The 17,489-nt window shown below is 48.2% G+C and overlaps 1 protein-coding gene across 6 annotated transcripts in view; it reads right to left on the bottom strand.

Moving 5' to 3' along the window:
• The window catches only part of TCF20 (transcription factor 20), a 211,222-nt gene that overhangs the window by 159,206 nt on the left and 34,527 nt on the right, over positions 1 to 17,489 (bottom strand). Inside the window, exon 2 of one of the 6 annotated variants that reach the window (XM_075010424.1) lies at positions 11,637 to 11,712. The exons of the other annotated variants lie outside the window; for them this stretch is intronic. The gene's annotated coding sequence lies outside the window, so the exon portion shown is untranslated. The remainder of the gene's footprint in view (positions 1 to 11,636; positions 11,713 to 17,489) is intronic. 6 annotated transcript variants of the gene reach the window in all.

Here is a 17,489-nt window from a genome sequence, read left to right as displayed (position 1 = left end):
CCTCTGGAAGCGAGTCCATGAGGGAAGTTAATCTGGCATAGTTGTCGAAATTATGGTTCGCCAAGTGCGCTGCATAATTTGCCATTCGCAAGGTTAAAGTGGAGGAGGAGTAGACCTTTCTGCCGAACAGCTCTAGCTTCTTGGCATCTTTGTCCATTCCCCCTGTTTTAAATTGAGATGTTTTTAATCTTTGCTGCGAGGACTCCACCACCAAGGAGTTTGGCTGGGGGTGGCTAAACAAGAACTCCATGCCCTTCGCCGGCACGAAGTATTTCTTATCCGCTCTCTTTTGGACAGGCGGAATAGTTGCCGGGGTCTGCCATATGGTAGTGGCGGACTCCAAGATCGCTTCATCAAGCGGGATTGCTACTCTGGAGGAGGCCGGGGAGCTCAAATTTTTAAGGAGCTTATGATGTTTCTCTTGCACTTGTGCTGTCTGGATGCCTTGCGTGAAAGCTACCCTCTTAAACAGCTCCTGAAACTGTTTGAGATCGTCCTTGGGATGGACGTCCCCTAAGGCCGTGGCCTCATCCGGGGAGGAAAACGAGGAACCGCTGGGGTACATTTCTTTGGACCCTTCCGGTTCTTGATGGTGATGGTGCGCCCTCTCGCTGGAGGTTTGCGAGGGAAAATCTCGTGGGTCCACGGCCAGCCCCCCCTGGGATGCTTGAGTCTCCGTCCCCGATCGCGATTGCCCTCGGGGGTACGAGGTAATATGTGGGGATCTCTCCCTGGTAGATTGCCGATGGTGTCCATGCCCCGCGTGGAAGGGACGACCATGGTAGTATAGGCACTGTTCCTGGGAAGGTGACCTTGACCATTCCCTTTGCACGTACCCTGTGTGTCTGGGAGAGGGGGATTGTCGAGACACTGGAGAGAGCGATTTTGCATAATAGTCCAGCGATTCAAATCCCAGGAAGGGCGAGGGTGGTGCCAGCCATGGGGAGGCTGATTGCAGGAAAGGAGAAGGGGGCTCCGGGTAGGCTAGGGGGGGCCCCTGCCTTCTGGTTGGAGTCTGCAACATGAGCGGAGGGCTGTGAGAGAAGAGCTCCACAGCCCTGTCTGGAGAGGGGCTGCAATGCCTCCTCTTGTGTGCAGCCTTCCCCCTCCCTTGAGGAGGTAACTCCGCCCCCTGATGGGCGGGGGATCCCGGCCCCGTCGGCACCGTGCTAGGCACGCTCGAGGGCGGTGCCACACGTGCGGAGTCCTTGTGCGCCTGCAGGCTACGTGCCTGCGCGCCCTGCACCGCCGGTTCCCCGGGGATCGGTGCCGCTGCCTGCGGTGCCGCTGGTACCGGCGCTTGCTTAGCCGCCGCCCTGCCTGCGGTGCGGGGCGGCTGGCTGATCATCGGAGGCTGAGCCGCTTCCACGTGGCTCTCCGTGCCGCCGCCGATCAGCTGTTGCTGCGGCTGGGGGCTGCTCGCTCCTCCCGTCCCGCTCACTGTTGCTGCCGGCAGGGATCGGGTTGGAGAAACTTTCCTCCGTTTTTGCGCTGATGGAGTGAGGGAGGCAGCTTTCCTTCTAAGGGCCCCGGAGGGTCCCTCCTGCTGCGGCCGCTCCGGCACGTCTGGCTGGAGGGCCTTGTCAAGAAGCAGCAGTTTAATTCTCATCTCCCTGTCTCTCCGTGCTCTGGTCGTTAACTTTGCACAGAAGGCGCATTTTTGTGCCACATGGGACTCCCCCAGGCACCTTATGCATAGACTGTGCCCATCGGACACTGGCATCGCCTCTCGGCAGGACTCACATTTTTTAAAGCCTGAGGAGGACATTGTTGGTGAGTCTTTGAGTTTGCTTGTGGGTACTTAGCACTTCTTTGTGCTGTTTCCCCGTCCGATGGCCTGCCTCCGCAGGAGGGCTGATGGCCCTAGCTCCCGGCCTCCGGCGCTGGTTACTGGGACTGGCTTGAGCTGTCCCTCCGTAGCTTATTTGTTGTTTGTTTTTTTTTTTTTTTTGCAAAATAACAACCGGTTACTTATGGTATCCTAAGAACTGAAAAACTTTAAAGAGAAAAACAAATAAAGTCGTTGAATACGCTATGTGGCTTTAGCCTAGTCGGATTCCGTCTGCAGCCGACGGCGGTTGAGAGGAACTGGCGGGGACCGGATCGCGCACATGGCCAGGAGCGCGCCAGGGAGCGGCGCGTACCGGCGCATGCGCGGTCCGGCAGAGACTGCTTGGAAGATCCGATCTGCGGCGCCGGCCAAGCCGTCACCTATGGTGGAGCACCCACGGGGACACTCGAAGAAGAAGAAAGAGTTTGCTGTAAATTGTTATTGAAAGATCAAACATTCTGGTTTTGATGCATTGCAAATTATTGACAAAAATATTCAATTGAAAGCTTTCTAACCAGCTCTAACACATACACCCTCTCTCTTTCTTTTCTCCTCCTTCTGCTCGCTCACTAAAACAGCAGAAGGAGAGAGAAATTAAGAGGCATAGGAAGAGGGAGAGAAAATGTTTTCAGATGAGATGTGAAATACAAGGGAGAACCAACGAAACAGAGAGAGAGGAATTCTGTCCCAGAAAGCAGTGGCTGCAGAGATGGCTTTGTCACTTACAGAGAGGTGATGGTTTTGCAAGACAAAGAGGAGATCTGTGCTGAACAAGCTTTAGAAAGGGGGACAAACAGAAGAGGTGAGCAATATTTATGCTGTGGCACCACAGAAACAAGTTCGCTGTATGCTGGGCCTTAAGACACAAACCCAAACTGGATGGATGGACAGACAAGGTTTTGCCATCTTAAAATCTAATTCCTTTGATTCTGTCGGGAGAGTTGGGAGTCCCAGGTTGCTTGTGATGTTAGAGACAAACAAAGTTCTATTAATGCAGGCACAGAACTGACCACCTGAGATGACATACCCAAGACCCAGAGAGTCTTGGCTGCCATAGGAACTGGAAGCACAGAATGATACAATGAAGACGTCTACAGCTGAGAACAGGCCAGGAGCTTAGTAGGATTCAATATTTATATGGCTAATGTAAAATCCACAGTGATGTTACATAATAGAGTATAAAGGGAGATTAACCCTAACCCTAACATTTTAGTGTATAACCCAGCCACTAGCTGAGCAGTGTTAACAAAAATTGTCCCTTTTGGGCTGGTTATTCCAAACCGTCCACTGGGGGTTTTCCTGCATCTGCCTCCAAATCATTTGGTATCGGCCACTACCAGGGATAGGCTGGTGGGCCAGATGGATCGACTGTCTGATCAGTATGGCAATCTTTATGTTCCTCAGACATTTTCTATTCCAGAGGTTGGCAACCAAAATGGCAAGAAGAGCCATTTTTTTTCAAACTCAATAATTCAAGAGCCGCACTGCATGTGAATACAAGACAGTCCTTAACAAATAACATCAATGCCTACTTTTTGTAACCCCTATTTCAAGAACAGCGCACACACAATGATTGGTGATGTGATACATGTTTACTGCAAGACCTTCAGAAACTTTTTACATATTCTCTTGAGGTTTCATTTTTTGTTGTGGGTGAATTTCTCATTGCAAATGAGACAAAGGCAACCAGCTGAACTCAATATAAACGCGAAGGACTGGGTCCATTTCGTCTGAAATTCTCTGTTTTCATCTTCAATTTTCCTCCTGTTTGAAGGCATTCCAATCCCACTTTAATCATGCCAAATTTTATTTCATGTTCAATTTCAGTTGTCTCTTTCTTAAGTTGTGCGTTGCCCTTCACAGCAGGAATGCTGCAAGTTTCCTTTCACTTTTCAAAATCAAGATTTTATTAGCAACATGATCAAAACGCAGCTACAATGCACTGCACATACTAAAGGGGGATTAATCCAACATTTTGAGATGGCAAATTGTTTGCTATTTGGATAAGAGTTCTTCATTTTTGGGCTTTTAGACGTTCACCATTTATAAAAAATAATCAGAAGGGTTTTTGTTTTGTTTTGTTTTGTTTTGTTTTGTTTTGTTTTGACTTTATGACTGTAGCAATCGGAGCCACCAAGATTTCCTTTCAGAGCTGCATGCGGCTCTAGAGCCACAGGTTGCAGACCCCTGTGTTATACGGAGCAAGACGCAAAGAAAAGTTTCTTTACTTCCACCCTAGTGTACAGACCTGAGTCCCAGTCATGGGAATGATTCTGGGTGGTGACCAGCCAAGTCAATCCAAGCTCTTTGCATCCATTAACAGAGGCAAACACCTCTCACCAGGAGGCATTTCCTCAAGTCCTCCTTTTTTCAGGCAATGTAATAAATCATTTTGTGGGTCTTCAAAGTGCTACAGGACTGCTTTTCTGTTTTGTGACGATACAGACTAACACGGCTGCCTCGCTGTGATTTTTCAGGCACAGTCATTAAGAAGAGTGTAGTGAGACAACTGTGGCAGCAGCGGAGTTCTCAGATTTCCTGGGCTGTCGTCAGCTTGGTTTTAGGCCCAAGTACAGTTTGAAGATTTTCTTGTTATTGATTTCCCTTTGACGATAAATGGAAATCAAGTGTCCGTGCTGATTATTTTAGATTGGTCAGCTAGCTTCAATACCCCTGACTGGCTATGGACTACAACGGAGCTGCTCAAAATAGTTCCACTCCTCTAGAGAGCTAGCTAAGGTTCTATACCCTGCTCATCACCACAGTATCTGATCCCACTGGGTACTAGTGGATAACTGCTAATCTGAACCTGGGATCTCCCATGCAGCGTGCCACCGAGTTCCACCAGCACCCTTCTGTTCAACAGGGCCTCAAACGTTAGATGGGCTAGAGAGGCGTTTAGGGGAGGTGGTACCTTTCAGATATGGAGGACACTCAGCTCTGTTCTTCTTTATCCTATGGGGCAAAATCATTGTGTCATGCTGGGACTATCCATTTTCAAGAGATATGAAGTTACACTGGGCACTCTTCCTGCTGCTGCCTGTGGTAAACTGCTCAGGATTCAGGACACGGCTATAAAAATAATGAGTTTCCTGCAAATCTCAGAATAGTTCACCCCCTCCCCTTACTCAACGTACTTACAGATCACTTCAGACAGAAATATGGGCTAGATCAAGATCCAGGAAAAAAACACAAGCAGAAATAGTTGGAGAACCAAATGCTGCCTGCAAGACAGAATTCCTCAGAGAAATAAATCAGATGGCAGAAAGACGCCACTCAATGTAAAAACCAGCATGACCTGTATTCACCCAAATCCTTCACCCACGGCTTCAGGACAACAAAAGCACATGTTCCTCTGGCGAAATTTCTGCTTCTCCAAGACTAGAGAAACAAGGGGCTGCAACAGGCACAAGAAGGGAAAAACAGATGGAACAGAGAGCAAAGGAGGATGGGGGATAAACCTACCTCTGTAACGTCTGTCCCCCTGGGGAGAGGTGAAAATCATCACTCAAAACAGCCAAAGGAAAGGGCGGAGGGTGTAAAAAAAGTGGAATCTGCTAGCTTTCAAAACAAACATTTTAGACACAGAATATGAACAAGAGCAGGGAGTGGCTTTGGGGTTAGAACTCTGTGCTGCCTGACAAGAGAATAATAGCTGCAGGCTGGCAAACATTTTAAATTTACACTAAGGAGAACAGCATTCTGGTTCTTCACCAGGATATTTTAAACACACTGCTGGATTTGTCTCACCATCTTAGATCAGACTAATGACTTGTTAATTCTGACAGACTATAGTGCTTCTGTTGATGCAGAGGGAAGGGGAGAAGCAAGGAAGAAGGTAGTGTAAGATAACATCTAACATGTGCACCCATGTCCGACGGCTAGCTACACTCCCATGTGGGAAACCCACATCTGAGTCACAGTGAACATCAGAACGGCCATACTGGTTCAGACCAAAGGTCCATCTAGCCCCGCATCCTGTCTGCCGACACCGACCAACACCAGATGCCCCCGAGGGAGTGAACAGAACAGGTAATCATCAAGCGATCTCTCCCCTATCATCCATGTCCATCCTCTGACAGAGGCTAGGGACAACATTCCTACCCATCCAGGCTAATAAGTGGAACCAGCACTTGGGAGATGCTGCCGGCAGTCTGTCAGTATTCAATGCTAGCTCACAAAAGGCCTGGGTCCAATTTCTTATTCTGGTTTCACTCCCCTGGAGCAGCAGAGACCACAAGCACTATTCTGAAAAGGTGCCCCATCTGTTGCTGGCAGGAGTGCGGCCATAATATTGCATAATGGAGGAGGGGAACCCCAGGCATGCCGATAGGGGTCTGACAAGCTTGTTCTGAGGCATTTCTGAGGCAGATTCAGCCTCACAGGGGCAGGCTGATAACTCTGCTTGCCTACATTTCTCCCTTCTGTATTTCATAGAGAGATGGTATCCTTTGCTTTCTTTGCTTCCAGGCATTGGCAAATGGGGAACAAAGGATGAAAGACAAATGCAGGGGGAGGGGAAGCATTTGAGAGCTTGGGAGTGATCTTCAGCTGAAAGAGCGGGGGAGGGAGGGAGATAAGAAGAGGAGAGGGAAGGAGGAAAGGAGAGAAGAAAGAAGATGCAGAGGTTTGAAAACAACAATATGCAAATGAGGCACAGCAAAATCATTTGTTACTGGGAACACAAAAGTCTGAGCTGGAAAATGTCCCCCCAGAAACCTTCCTTCCCTCCCAAGAATAAGGGAATGGTGTGGAGATAAAGGACTCCCAAAACGTTTTCTGCCCACACACCTTCAATTCCACCAACACCATCCTCAACATCAGGCCGCATAATCCACCTTCTGGAGGAGTACAGGGGAGGCGGAGACAAAGCAAACAGGAAAGCAATGTCTGAGCTTCCTCACATGTAAAGAGCTGTGGGGCAAACGAAGCCGGGCGGGTACTTCTAAAGTAGTGTTTGTAGAACAATCACATTTTGAGCCTCATTGGAATCATCCACAGCCACTGCTTTTAAACTTCTGTGGCAATTCTGCACACCCCAGGCTGGTTGCATTTCCCCCAACCACCTGATACCTCCCTCGAGACACAACCTCCCTGAAAAACAAAAGCCTCCCACTGAGCACAAGCAGACCCAAACCAAGAGTGACTGTTTTCTTGTCAGCCATCAAGCTGAGCAGAGTCTGGCCCAGCCACTACTTAACCTGGAGACTTCCAAATGAAACCTGGGCCGGGCTCTGCAAGAAGCTGTGATAGTGCCTCTGCAACTGATACTTCTGCCCTTCTTAATAGTGAACCTGCGCCTTCGAGGGCACGGCATTGCTGGAGGTGCGACCTGAAGTTGAGACTCTGTTCACTTGTGCTCATGAGATGAACCCTGGTATTTTTTGCCATGGCCACGTCCTTATTAAGCACCACTGAAACAAGAAAGAGTAGCGGCTGCCCCAGGGAACTAGCAGGCAGAATTCCTGGCTTCTGCCATCCAGCTGCTGACTCACCAGGTGACAGGGGAACATCACTTTTCAGTACCAATTAGTGCTTTCTTTGAAAATAATTCTTCCAAAGAGCTGCTCCTCTTTTCCTGCTTTCTGTTATCCTTCCTGTTCTCACAAGCACTTTCCTTCCCAAAACGCAGCTATTTCCATTATTTCATTGTCTGAGTAAGGGATTTAGTTCCTTGGGTCAGAGACGTTATAACTGTGGTTGGATATTAAAAACAAACAACCCCTCCCATGCCCTCACCTTTGCTCACCTCTACTTCATTTTACTCTCCAACAAAATTAGTCATAATATTTACCTAGCGTAAAAGGAGAATCGAAAGATTTAACATTTGTAGAAGTGCAGAGAAACACAGACCAACAGGGTGCTCTAAGCACCTCTTAAAAATGACCAGAACCCTGTAGAATTCCACCCCAGAGGTAAGTGCTTTTCAGTGGCAGGTGAAGTAATTTCTGTTACAAAGCAGTTTGCAAAGGCTTGGGTTCAAGGCACAATGAAAATGTAAGTTGTTGTTGGAGACAGGGCAACGATGGAGTAACTTCAATGTGCATGTGGAGAGAGTAAGAATGTAAAATCCCATTTAATTAAGTAAACTTAACGTCTAACCAGTTAACCAATTAAGCGGGGGGCGGGGGGGGACTACAGACTAGGGGTGCCCCAGCAGCATTGGCCCGCCACTGCCAGCAGCACTCCTGGTCTGGGCCTGCCGTGGACCAGGGCTGCTCCAGCCAAGCCAGAGTGCCCCTGCCTGCATTGCACCCCAGGCTGCCACGGACGAGAGCTGCTCCATCTGGGCTGGAGCGCCCCCCCCCTGCAGCAGGTCCCACAGCCCTGCAGCAGCTCCAGCCCCCACCAGTTAGCTGTAACCAGTAACCATTATGGAGAGCTGAGATGACAGCTCCCCCAAAGCAAAGAAACCACCCAAGATGCCCCTGTAACTACTTGCTGGGTTCTTTCGGACTCTTAGGGATGAGTGAGTGGGTCAGTCAACCAGCTTCTCATCTCACACAACACAACTGCACCTGTTATTCTAGTTCTTCAACTCCCTCACCCTCCAGAGCAACCCCCGGCCCCAGAAATCGGGGGAGCAGGGGCCCAGGGGAGGAAACATATCGGCTATGTCTACACTAGCACACTACGTCGAAGTAGCCTATTTCAAACCGAGAACATCGAAATAAACTACTTCAACGCACATCGTCTACCTGTCCTCCAGGGCTGGTGCCGTTGACATTCAATGTTGAAGTAGCTACAGGGAACGTCGAAAGGAGCTGCCCCGGAAGGAAATGAGGAGCATCCACACACACAAGCGCTCCCCGTCGAAATAAGGGGCCAGCAAAGCCTGCGGACGGGGTCACAGGCTGGATTAGCCCTTCTGGGGCAAGAGCAAGCCACTCTCTTAAAGGGCCCCTCCCAGACACACTCGGCCTGCACAGCAGGAGGTCCACAAATCCGACAACCAGTTGCAGACCCCGTGCACGCAGCATGGACCCCCAGCTGTAGCAGCAGCAGCAGCAGCAGCCAGAAGCCCTGGGCTAAGGGCTGCTACACGTGGCGACCATAGTGCCCTGCAGGGGCTGGACAGAGCATCTCTCAACCCCTCAGCCAATGGCTGCCATGGAGGACCCCGCTATTTCGATGTAGTGGGACGTGGATCGTCTACACACACCCCACTTCTCCATTGAATGTCAAAGTAGGGCATTATTCCCATCTTTGGATAGGAATTGCGATTTCGACGTCTCGCCGCCTAATGTCGATTTCAATGTTGAAATAGCGCATGGCACGTATAGACGCGACATGTGCTATTTCGATGTTGTGCCAGCTACTTTGAAGTAGCTGGCTAGTGTAGACACACCCATATCAAGTCTCAGCTCATGCTTCATCCAGGTCTGCGCCTTTAAGAACCATCAACACAAACTAACTCTCCATTTCACAATACAAAGGTAGCAGAGGCCACAGGGCTATAGACAACGAGCACCCCTCTTTGCAGATCCCCTCCAGTCAGGGGCTCTGTACGCTGGCAGAGGTGGGGCCTGTGTAGCTCGCATTGCCAATGCGTAGGTCATACCTGTTCCATGAACAGAAAACAACACTATCTACAGCCAGCAAGTCTGCGTCTTTCACCAGGGAGAAAACAAGGAGAGAGATAGGGAACAGACAGCTTGAACCAGATCTTACTGGTAGAAGCCTCATCACAATTCAATCTTCCATGGACTTTAGCAGGAAATGTGAAGTGTTACTGCAGCTCCAATCTCCCGAGCCTGAGCTACCTGCAACCAAGAGCTCACATTTGTGCATGCCTGCACACACGTATGCATACTTGTGGTTTCATGCACAAATCCTTGTAAGAAAGAGGGGGAGGGGGTCAGGTGAGGGAGAAACAGATTGTTTGAAGCTTGAAAGGGTTATTTATAAAATCTGCGTGGGCAACAGAATAAAATTGTAGGAAAAGTTATCCGGGCTTTTTTAAAAAGGGTCCAGGCAGAATTACGTTGCTTGCGACAAATGCTCCTTGCCAATTTTGTTTAAAAAAACATTATATAATGGAGGTTCTTGGATGCAATTACTAGCACTTGTTTAGCATGGCAGGGCACTGCATGGCCACTGGGCCAGCTCATCTCTGTTCCCAATTAGCATGCTAAATACTCGAAAGGCACACACAGGCATGCGGGTCACCGATTGGTACAGAAGAACAGCAGCCAGCTACCACTCCTCCAATCAGAAGGCAGCAAGGGTTCTGCTGCAAAGCTCCAGCTTCCATCATTTTATATTCTCCCATACCTATTACTCTCTTCCTCCCGCCCCACCTCCCCCACTCCTCAGGGGGTCTCGGAGGGGAGTGATAAAAAACCACAAACTCCCCCTTTCTCTCAGATGGACTCATTCACGGCTTATAGCAGACCCAGTTTCCTCAGGGGACCCACTAATGAAGACGGCCAACGTTAATCTTCCCCCCCCTCCCTGACAGGTCGATTTATAGTTCCACAGAGAGTCCTGGCTCCCAGCCAGAGAGCCTGACACATTCCTCTTATTCCGAGAGAGAGGAGGAGAGAGTGTCAGGCTGACATCTGCATACCTCTTTCTGATTTGGGCGATGCAGGGGAGACCTGCTCTGAAACAACAGCTGATGAGAACAGGAACAAATGGGGTTTTGTTGTTGTTGTAGGGTTGTAACAGAACAATGTCTTGAGGCTGCTATAGCAGTTGTTTCATCCAAAGACTGAATATAAAAAATCACTCCCCTCTTCTCTGTGTTGAAAGGATGCATCAATTCTGTGCCAGCCACATTGCACACAAGTGATTAAAGGGGAAATGAATAACAACTTCACTAATAAAAGCTGCAGGGGGAATTTTAGACTGAGAGAAAATAATTAATTGGAACCTGGCCAGATCATAGGGGTCACTGCCACCAAAGCTTGTGAAAAGTGGGCTCCTTAACGATCAAGTGATCAAGACCTTGATTTTACATCTCATCCGTAAAAATGGCACCATAAATAGTACAGTGCCCTCAGCCCCCGATCCCAAGCACCAAGTTAATCGATTGATTCACTAGTGATTCGGAAGAGTCCCTTATTAAGGCGCCAACCCTGCTAGATGACCTTGCCTAATATTAGAATTTGTTCAGACTTATAATTCCCTGGGCTGCAGCTATGCTAGAAATTGTAGCATGGAAAAGGCTCAGATGTTCTTATCCTTGTGCCACATGAGAATTCCCTCCCATCTCCTCCATAATTTTGTTGTTTTCCATCTGGCAATTATGGCTATTCATACCATGTCCCCTAACTTCACTTTATTTGTTTAGTTCACGTCTGTGCCTGTGCAGCTGAATCATCAGCGATGACAGAACAGCTCTGCTAACAGGGTCAGTCAGTGAGCTATTGTGCAGAACGGCAGGGGAAACCAAAACACAAGCTTTATTCCTGCAAGACCTGTGCATCACCTCTTCACCCCCACCCCTCAGAAACTAAGCAGAGGATTTAAAAAGGGCATGCAGCATGTCAAGTAGTTTAGGCCCATTATTTTGCTAGAAGAGAAAAGATCCTTCCAAAGACCAACGTATAAATATATATAAAGATTCTAATTTCAGCGTTATTTTAAAAAATGGAAAAAGCAGCCTGCTAGTATTATGAGATGCAGATGTGAAACTGACAAGACTACTTTCACTTGCCAAATTGGCTACAGAGTAAAAAATAGAAACACATAGATAACTGAGGTATCTTACATTTCTATAGTGCTTTTCTTTCTGCAGGATCCCAGCACACTTTATAAACCATACATAGAGAGGAAACTAAGACTTGGAAAATCCACTTGCCTATGAAGAGGAGGAAGCTTTCTTATGTCACTGACATCAACTTCTACCGAAGCTCAGCTTTCATTTAAAAAAGTTTCTAGAAAAAAGAAATCACAAAGTGAGCAAAGCATCAACTGATCCAGCACCACCTTCCTCAGCCTTACAGATTGACAACCCCCCAGAGCTGCTTCTGTTGCTCAGTTTTCCCAAGCTGCAGCAGAGTGAGAACTGAGCCATTACCGGTTTTCCACCGCTGCTCTTCAGAATCCTACATGCAACAGTGAACTGGAAAACGGTTGGTTTCACCGTGCTGCTTCTTGGGAAGCTCTGTGCAACAGCAGAGCACTGGAGCTATATTATGTCTCCCCCTGCCAAAGTAACTTTAATTACCCCCACAACACCTCTCAGAATTGTCTCCAGGTAACAGATACTGCAGCCAGGGCTGCCGCCTAGGGGGCGCAGGGCCTGGGACAAATCAGCTGTGATTCTAATCTGCACGGGTGTGCTCCCTTCCAGCTTTGCCCAGGCCTGCCCCCACTCCAGCCCCAAAGGCCCCCCACTGCTTCACACTGCACCCCAGCTCCTACCCAGTTCCAACTCTGCCCCAAGCCCATTGCTCCCTTGCTCCTCCCTGGCTCCATCCCACAACCTCCTGACATTACAAAACAGTCGATCCCTGGCAGGTGGTGGGAGCTAGTCTGTGGTGCCTGCTGGCAGTCAGAAAGCATTGGGAGAAGGGAGAGTTATTCATGATGGGCCGTCTGATGGATTCTGAGCCCCCACCATTTTTTTTTCTGTGGGTCCTCCTGCCCCAGCACACCCAAAGAGTTGACTCCTACGGCTGCCGCTGCTGGAGACCGAAACCAAGCCCCCAGGTGACACACAAGCACACTGTAACACAGGGCCCCTGATGTGCAGGGCTCGGAGCGGTTGCCCCATCTGCCATAACCATCTGAGTGCAGCAGACCAAGTAATGTCCAAGGTTGCTTCTGGCAAAGCAGAAAATTGAACCAATGTCTCTCATGTCCCAGGCTCTTACCTTAACCACAAGACCAGTGATTCCCAACCTTTTGACTAGCACGGGCCCCCAATCGCCCCCCAGAAACTGTTCACAGACCCGCATCAAGGCCAATTCTAGCCTCTATGTACACTTCATTAAACGAAAAAGGAAACCACAACATAGGATTTTCAGACAGGCATTAATAACACTATTGGAAAAGATCTAAATTTAAAAATAATTGATTGCAACTTTGCCATTTATTGAAATTTTATTTGCTATGATCCTGTTTGTTTATTTTTTTCACAGGCCTCCTACAATACCCTCGCAAACCCCCATCTTGGGAACCACTGCACTAGGCCATCTTTCTTCTCCCTATTTACTGGGGACAATGCAAGCATCCAAAACCAGAAGTTTTATTGGGGTAGAGTAACAAAGTCCTACTGCTCATCTCTGCATTGGGTTTGATGCTCTGGTGTGCTAGGAGACAAAACAGAAAACCAGTGCTACTTGTCCACACAGGGAAGTTCCTTCCATTTTTTTCAGACACCTCCAGCCGGAAGCAATTTGATAAATGGACTCTCAAGGTGGGCTCCGAGGATAGCACTCTAGTAAAATCCCCTGAACTCTCCACTTCCCTGACAGCTGATGGGGAAGGAGGAGTTACTGTCTTACTCGGACATTATCCCTAGACAGCGAGTCACACCCCCTTTTTTCAGATCAGCCTAGGATACATCAGTTTAGTGCTCCAGGAATGCGTCTACACTAGTTGATACTTCAAAGTAGCCGGCACAACGTCGAAATAGCACACGTCACTGTGCACTATTTTGACATTGAAATCGACATTAGGCGGCGAGACATCAAAATCGCTATTCCTATCCGAAGATGGGAATAGCGCTCTACTTTGACATTCAACATCAAAGTAGGGCGTGTGTAGATGATCCGCGTCCTGTTACCTCGAAATAGTGGGATCCTCCAGGGGGGCCATCAGCTGAGGGGTTGAGAGATGCTCTGTCCAGCCCCTGCAGAGCTCTATGGTCGCCGCGTGCAGAAGCCCTTAGCCCAGGGCTTCTGGCTGCTGCTGCTGCTGCAGCTGGGGATCCATGCTGCGTGCACGGGGTCTGCAACTGGTTGTCGGATCTGTGGACCTCCTGCTGTGCAGGCCAAGTGCATCTGGGAGGGGCCCTTTAACAGAGCAGCTTGCTCTTGCCCCAGAAAGGCTAGTCCAGCCTATGATCCCGTCCGCAGGCTTTGTTGGCCCCTTATTTCGATGGAGAGTGCTTGTGTGTGTAGACGCCCCGCATTTCCTTCCAGGGCGGCTCCTTTTGACGTTCCCCGTCTCTATTTCGACATTGAAGGTCGACAGCACCAGCCCTGGAGGACATGTAGACAATACACATCGAAGTAGCCTATTTCAATGTTCTCACTTCGAAATAGGCTACTTCGACGTAGTGTGCTAGTGTAGACGTAGCCCAGCTGTCAAAGAGCTGGTAAAACTTCTAAACTCCATGTTTAAGGGTACATCTTCACTCCTGGGAAGAGGGACCCTGCCGCAGTTGATTCTTCCAAGTTTGATTGAACGTGCCTGGTAGGGACAGGCTAAACCGAACTTACAGGGCGCCTATGTCAGTGCCGTTATGCCTGCTCCTTGTTAGGAGTAAGGGAAGTCCCGTCGGCCTTCCTTAGCAGAGCTGCTGCTGACGCCCGAATTAAGACATGTCGACTCCAGCTACGTAATTAACGTAGCTGGAATTACATCTGTTAATTCAACCTTCCGCTGGAGTGTAGACCCGCCTCAGTGGCTTGGTGGGGAAAGAGAAGGAACAATGGCATAAGCGAGCAAAGAGGAGAGACAGGAAACATACAGATGGTCATTCATAAAAAGAGGCACCATGATAGGAAAAGAAATGGACTGAAGCCAGAATGCAGAAGAAGATTTAACCAGAGCAAGAGAGATATAGTTAGTGGTATTTTACTAGTATTAAGCAGGAAGTTGACTAGCAAATCTATTACAATTAAGCACAGTATGCAACTATTTACTCCTATAAACTTGAAGGAGCATGGTGCCACAGCTTTCTCTCTGGCCAGTTGCCCTAGTTCTTAGATTAGTTGATATTACGTACATTTTACAGTCCTAATCATGTCACCCAGCAATGCAGTACAGTCACATCTTTGAGTTAGACAGACAACTAGCACAGGCCACTTTTTGGGGGGAAGGGAGATTTTGCTATGGACACTGCAGCAACCCCCCTGGCACTTATGAAAACTCCCATGGGATTTTTCTTGTCCACAGAGGACTTTGGTTTTTAATAAGGTCACATTTGAAAAGCGCCACATAATAAACTGCGCAGAAGTCAATCTATCAACATCAGAACACAGGTCTAAGTCGAGCCTGCTGGGATTCAAAGTTGTGGTTGCAGGGAGTCTCCAGGTAATTCATACCTGATGCTCGAGGCCATCCCTCCAGCTATGGTGAAAAGCACATAGAATTTTTTAATGTTTCCTTTGTTTTTTTCTAATCTAATGTGCTATTCAGTAACCCAAAGCAGGCCCGATTTAAATAGAGAGATTTTTATCTTGACAAGATCACTTTAAAAATGAATAGCACGCTATTCAATCCTGTTAGCTTCGAGACAGGAGAAGCTCAGCTGGCTGATTTAGCAACAGCAGTCACCACCAGGTCGAGTTGTTGGATGCGATTTACCCACTGCAATTCCCCACACCCCTGAACAGCACTTCAGAGACAGAGGGAGAGGAAACGACTATCAGGAAGGGGGTGGGGACATGCAGGGAGCAGCCTGGATGAAGGGTTATCAAGTTAAACTAATCTTAACACCACTTCAGTGGAATGCCCTTCCTAGACCTCAGAAGGGGATACACATCAGTCGCCTTTTCCTTTTCTATAAGCCAGAGTTACACCAGCAAGTCAAGGTCAGGAGATTCCCACAACTTTCATCTGGTTGCAGCGTTAGCAAGATTCTTTTTTAGCTTTTAAGAACACCCCACTATTTCCTTATAAATTAAATCAGCATCTTGAGGTCTGCCCTTCTAAACAACCCAAAAAGCAAAAACCCAGTGTGCCCAGCCCCCTGCTCAGGAATTACAAACAAACAGGTTGGTGGGGAGGAATAGCTCAGTAGTTTGAGCATGGGCCCCCTAAAGTCAGGCTTCTGAGTTCAATGCTTCAGGGGGCCATTTAGAGATCTGGGGCAGATAAGACTTAAAAAGGATGGTGCTTGCTCAGGCCAAGGAGTAGACTCAAAGATCTCCTGAGGTCCCTTCCAGTCCTATGAGATGTTTATCTCCACACATATTTTGAGAAGGGAACAGACTTTAGTTTCCAAGGGGTTGTTACAGTAAAAGCCCTACTGTAAGGGGCTTTTAAAGGTCACCTGCAAAATAAATTGGGCTTTTCCCCTCTTTGTTTCCTTCTTTATTATATACTATACAAAGAAGGCCTTAAAGCCTTGTTTAGCTCATAACATTTTTCCTGCTTGTTCCCGTGCATTAAAAATTCAAGTTCTGTCTAGGCTGGAAGACTAGGATAACTGAAAGAGTGACCACAGGAGATCAAAAGCTGAGCTTTTAAAAAGGAATGGGATTGTGTTTAGACTCTTTTCCTACTCTGGGTTTTTTTTGTTTGTTTGTTTGTTTGTGGGGTTTTTTTTGTTTTTTTGCTTTTGTTATCATCTATGCAGAGTCAATGGCCAATAAATATTTTGAATCAACATTGTCATAAAGAGATTTAAAGCTCATCTCATGCCTTCTTTAGTCATCGCAAAGAAGCAAAGAGGGTACAAGCCTAATTCAAAAAGCCACACCTCTGAAGGTCATCTTCAAAACTATACACTGGACAAGACACTAGAAAATGCATAACAGAGAACAGGATTGCACTGGCCACAATGAGAAAGTCTAGGTCTACACTTGCCACGGAAGATCTAATGCTCAGTTTCGATCTTCTGGGGTGCTGTTTTGCGCGTGCACAAAACGCATTCTGGCGTCAATGTCCACCCTGGAGCTTCTTGCAAGCTGCAAGAATTAAGGAAAGTCGGTGGGAAGAGCACTCCTGTTGACACTCTGTAGTGAGGACGGGGACCAATGCCAACGGCCATGGAATCCATTTCAGCTATGCAATTGGTGTATCTAAACTTGCGCAGCAGCCGTAGACATTCCTGGTAAGTGCAGACACAGCCTAGGTCTTTCCCACCCAACTTTACTGTAATAAAACTAACTTAAAATCATAAGATTAGCTCTGTTAACTGTGTGTATTAGGCCTTACCACTTGAGTTTAGGACTGCTACACAGTTCCGAGTTCACAAGGCTGGAAGCCAGGAGGATCTCTGATTCTGAGGCATGTTTCCTTCTAATTCCTCCCTCAGGCCTAGCTGGAAAACTGGGTTAAAGATGCAAGCTAGAAACACATCAAGTTACTTGCTATTAGGTAGGGCCAGCAAAACTGAGCAGGCTACTCTTTGTTCCAGAGCATACAGTAGTTAAGAGACAGGGATGATTTTGCCGCTCCTGTGGATGGAGGAGATCTGCTCAAGAATGGGTCCCCCATGGACCATGCTACCTATTGGATGCATCTGCAGCTCTGTGCCTCCCCCGACTCTTGTGGAGTGCTCTCTGTGCAGGCTGGATGAGGTCAAGGCAGGGCCATGGGAGATGCACATTGTCTACCACTAGGAACGATTCAGGGCAATGGGAGGGAGAAATTCGTAACAGAGGGCTTTTCACAAACCATCCCCAACCCCTTTCCACAGCTTTCACAGTGGGACAGCAGGCATAGGTGCTGACCCTGAGGGTGCTCCAGGGCTCACGCACCTACGGAGAAGACTAAGCATGTGCTCAGCACCCACCAGCAGCCAAACTCTCAC

This window comes from Carettochelys insculpta, chromosome 1 (assembly GCF_033958435.1).
Source record: "Carettochelys insculpta isolate YL-2023 chromosome 1, ASM3395843v1, whole genome shotgun sequence".
Classification (NCBI taxonomy): domain Eukaryota; kingdom Metazoa; phylum Chordata; order Testudines; family Carettochelyidae; genus Carettochelys; species Carettochelys insculpta.
Note: the sequence above shows the minus strand (reverse complement) of the source record. Positions and strands in the feature narration are given on the sequence as shown.